The following is a 5,150-nucleotide window of genomic DNA, read 5'->3' as shown; positions in this document are numbered from 1 at the left end:
AAACCGCAGACTAAGGAGAGGAAATAATCAATACAGACAATCAAATGCCCCAAGACAGAGACAGTCAGTTGCACAAGCATCTGTCATGAGTTTTGCCTATCAGCAGCTAGAGTTGCAGGGCCCCAGAATCCCTGCACCTATCTCCTTGACAGCTGACAGGCTTCGTAGCCACAGCAGGGGCTACCATCCCTGCAGCTTTCACCCTCCTGCCCCTTAACACACACAGTGTCACCCATGTCACGTGTTTTACTTATCCACAGCTTGAGATGTAGTTTGCCCCAAACCCCTGCACCTATCTCCTTGAAACTTGGCAGGTTTTGTGGCCTCAGCAGAGGCTACCATCCCTGGAACTTTCATCCAAATCAGACAAAAGCAACAAAGCTATTGATATTCCATTGTTTCCCCATTATACCCTAGGGGAATAATGGCTGGATTTCCGAGGTGGTTCCAAAACTCTTCCAAAGCGGTTCAGAAGCTCCGAACTGCTTCAGAAAGCCTAAAGAAGCCAGTGCTTTGATCTGGACATGCTGCTTCAAACTCCAAAGTGTCCAAAGCTTCTCCAGATCCGAAGTACAGTCCAAAGCCTCGCACAACCCTGGAGGAAATAATCCTACAATTATGTCCTCACTGTCTCTTGCCATCATAAATGACTGCCATCATAAGTGTACATTGCCAACTGCAGAGCTGGGTCACAGAGCAAAAAAACACATTACACAATACTTATTTATTAATATCTTTTGACAAGTAGGCAAAACAGGGAGGAAGGTCACAAAAACAAAAACAAGAAAAACAATTCATATGTGGAAAACTGTTTTCTTATCAGAAATGTTCACACTGGAGAGTCAAAGACAAGCATTTTCTTGACTGTTAAGCAGTGGGATTTTTTTGTAGCTAGTCTGTCTTCTTACTAATGTAATTTTACAGAATTGTTTAAAATATTAGGGTTTATGTTGCACAAATACCAACTCGGGAATGAGAGCGTTGCAAAACTATAGCAATGCTGTTGGGTTCCCTGGGCAGCAGTAACTTCCAGCTCTGACCATGTTGCTAGTGTGCTAATTTTTAGCCTACTTATTCCCCTTCCCCAGTTGACACCTGGGGTGACTTCCTTGGTCGTCATGCCCCGGTTACTGCTGTGTAGGCTGCAGTACTGCAGATAAGTACCTGGGGACTCTAGTGGACCACAAGGTGAATATTAGGGGTGTGCAAAACAGGCTGTATTTTATTTGAATTTGGATTCAGCCTGAATCAGGGACAGTGATTCAATTTGTTGATTTGGATCCCTGTTCCTGATTTGATTCGGCCAAATCTGAGATTTCATACTGATTTGGAGAATCGGTGATTCAGCCATAGACACAACTTTAAATATTTTTTCTACATGCCTCAAGGTACCAGGTGTGGCTCGTGAATGCTGTGATTGTGGGGCAGATGGAGCATCCCAGAGGAGCATGGGGGGCTCCCCAATGTGTTCGTTGGCGAACCCAAAAGTGGACTGGAAATACTTCCAGTCCTCTTCCAAGTCTGCTGCCGAGTGTGCTGGGGGGATCCCCATGCCCCCCGTGGCTCTGCAATCAGCACCCGTGGGGACACCACGTGCCCCGCCAGACCCAGGAGGCACCAGTTGCCAAGCTGGAGGGGCTCAGAGGGCCCCCTGGCATGCTCCCTGGTGGACCCAGAAGTGGACTGGAAGTGCTTCTGGTCCACTTCCAGGTCTGCTGCTAAGCACACTGGGGAGTCTCATCTGCCCCAGCATCACAGCATTCACGAGCCACCTAGTACCTTGAGGTATGTAGGAAAGACATTTAAAGCTGTGTCTATATCTGAATTGCTGAATCTTTCCAAATCTCTCTGAATTGATTTGGAGGGTTCTGATTCAATTCAGAGAGATTAAAAGGTCTCCTGATTCTATTTTGATTCAGAGATTCAGCCACCGAATCAGGCTGTATCTCCACTGAATTGAATCAGGAACCAAAGCTTCACACAGCCTTAGTGAATATGAGCCAGCAGTATGTTCTCATTGCAAAAAAAATAAACAAACCCAACAGCAGTATTGCTATATAAACAGTGTCACTTTCAAGTCAAAGGCAGTGATCCTTTCTCTCTAACTGGCAGTGGTGAGACTTTACCTGGAATACTTTGGCCAATTTTGGGTACTCTACTTCAAAAGTGCTGTGAACAAATGAGAGTCTAGCAGAGAAAAACAAAAAGTGTTAGGGCTCTGGAAAATATGACTTAAGAAGAGAATGTGAAAGAACTGGAATTATTTGTTATGGAGAAGAGAAGACTAAGTGGTGATTTGGTAATAGTCTTCAAATACCTGAAAGGTGGCTATACAAAGAATCGTAGTAAACTATGCTCTGTAGCTACAGGGAATAGGATGAGGAGCTGTGGTTTTATTTCAGCAAGGGATATTTAAATTGAATATTAGGAAGAATGTTCTCATTATAAGTGTGGTTAAACATTGAAACAGGCTGTAGCGGGCCAGTAGGGGGCACTTCTAAATTGGGCCACCTACCTTACTGCGCCTGACCACCTTCCAGGCTCTGAGTGCCACCTTGGGGGCACCTAATGTCTGGCCAACCCCCTTCCTAGAGCACACCTGCTAGCCTGGGGGTAACATTGCCACCACCCAGGGATGGGTTTGATTCTGGCTCTGTGCACCCTGGGAAACACAGGCCTAGTAGCCCTCAAGGGTACTAGATTCACTTCAAGAACTTGAGATGCTTCCCTCAGTTGGAAGCACAAGCAGTGGTCTCCCTTAGTCAGCTGAATCAAGGTGACCCTAAGACATAATCTAGACCCACTCCCAATAAGTCTCCCATGGTAGGTACAAAGGACAACTTTATTGGTTACACGGGGTAGGGTTGGAATAGGGTACAGGGTAGAGCAATATCAAAGAAATCTCATAGAGAAAACTGGCATGGCTGGGTAGACTTTGATCATGCATCTGAGTTACTGCAAGCTATATATCTATTTAGATCTCAGGTAGCTTACTCACAAGTATCCAGAGGCAGATGGAGATTCCCTCTGGAGTTCCTTAATCATGAGTTTTGAGAGAGAGAGCAAGTTTCAGATGGTCCAGCTCTTCTCTCTCTCTGAGTCTTCTTCATGGCTGCTGCCTGCTGCTCCTGGGCAGTCCTTAACTTATATAGCCCTTATGACCTCATTTACCTGGTCCAATGGAGGCCAGCACCTGTTGGCTGTCAGCCAACCAATTTGAAATGCATCACTAGTTGCTGAGCAGACTGGCAGTTCCTAGCTCCCCAGGGAGTGCAAGCCCCTCACCCAGGTATGTGATGCCAGTCACGTAGGCAGAGGGAGCAGGTTTCCTCCCTCCCTCAGGAATGTATCCAGCTCAGGTTACATAAAGAGATAGGATAAGGTGTGTACCCCCTGCGGGGCCCTTCTTAACCAAATTGTCACAGAGCAGAGTTTTTGGGGAGAAACAGAGGTGGCCTTCTGCCACACAGGCTACCCAGAGAGATTCTGGATTCCCCATCCTTAGAAAGTCTTTTAAGAGCAGGTTGGATGAACATTCGTCTAGAATGGCTTAGTCAAGGATGATCCTGCCTGGAGCAGAGAGTTGCATTAGATGACCTAACAAGGTCGCTCCCAGCCCTACTTTACTATGGTTCTGTGATTTTGTGTGATATTTTAAGAAGATGTAAGATGTTCAGAAAAGGCATAGAGTGCTGATTATATCTGAAGACTTTTGTTCACGATGATTTCCAGGAAACAACCCCTAATTCCTTTCCTGCCCCTAAGGAGTAAATAGAGAAAATTCATAATGTTTAAGTTCCTTAAGAAACATACAGGTTTCTACAGAAGTAGCGTGCAGGCCTTTTATGCAAAAAGTATGTCCTATAGTGACCTGCCAAGGCTTAGTATCTAGTCCCAGAATCTCAGAATAAATATCTCATGGGTTACTCAGCTGTTCATTACAAGCAGACATGTTTTTTTATTATTATAGAACCATATGGGATTGAAAGGATGGCAGGTTTGACTGCATTTGTTTGTGTTGAGTGGCACAGGTCACCCAAAATGTGTTACTTAATAGTTAAAACTGCCACCTTGTATTTTTAATTAGTAAAGAATGATCCTCAGCCTTTCCAAACAATAATGAAGATTTTTTTTACAAGGCAAACAGCAGCTGCAGGGTGTGTGGGTAGTTGTTATAAAATAATCATGCCTCTAGGGATGAAAGAAGCACTTGGCTCTGCCTTATAAGAATTGTAGGGTATAATTGTCTCACAACAGTACCCCCCTGTCATCTTATATTATTTAATGAATTCCATTCTATTGCCTTTAAGATCTTCCATATGGTTATCATAATATTTGAGTATTTTAAATCTGTTGTACTGATTGCATCAGCAAACCATCTCTCAGTGAAAATTACCACTGCAGCTAGAATGGTACATAGAACCTCTGTCTACACCATAGGAAGAGGAGAGGTAACCAAAAAGAGCAGTTCATGGTCTGATACTGCATAGATAATCTGGTAGCTTCTCATGTAGTTATTAAGATCAGTGCTAAATCAATTGCAGTTCCCTGCAGCACTTTATGAGACTGGGTGGTTTTAACTGTTCATGGATTCATAAACTCTTAGAGTTTGTGGCTAGAATGTACCATTAGGGCTAGGGACAGACATTCAAAAAGTATGAGCCTGAATTGATTAAATCTTTGAAGATTAGTCTATCCTTGCTGTTTCAATGTTTTGATCGGGCTGGTGAAGGGAACTCAGCCAGGCTGAGTTTCCCTGCCCAGAGCTACAATCGGGCTGCAGTGGCTGCTGTGTAATGAGTTGAAACAGTGTCGAAACGAAACAGCTAGTGAAATTTCGCACAGCCCTACTGATTATCCTCCCCACCCCTCCTGAGCAGCCCAGCAGGGAACATTTATCACCCCTAACTCAGTGTTTATCAACCAATTAAGAAAGCAAAGCCTCTCTCCATTAACTAATGGACCTCTTCTTAAACAGCTTTTTCAAGGAAGAATGTTGATTAGCTCCAAAAAGCCAGTCTGCCTGTCGTCTCCCACAGCCCAGACCATAGCCAGCATGTGGTATGCTACCTAATGCTGAGGTGCCTGTGTAAAGCAGAGGGCAGGGGAGAATAATTTCTGGTTAGCAGGCACCTCAGCATTAGGTAGCA

Source organism: Gavialis gangeticus, unplaced genomic scaffold, assembly GCF_001723915.1.
Source record: "Gavialis gangeticus isolate Ggan-Ray unplaced genomic scaffold, GavGan_comp1, whole genome shotgun sequence".
In the NCBI taxonomy this organism is placed as follows: domain Eukaryota; kingdom Metazoa; phylum Chordata; order Crocodylia; family Gavialidae; genus Gavialis; species Gavialis gangeticus.
Note: the sequence above shows the minus strand (reverse complement) of the source record.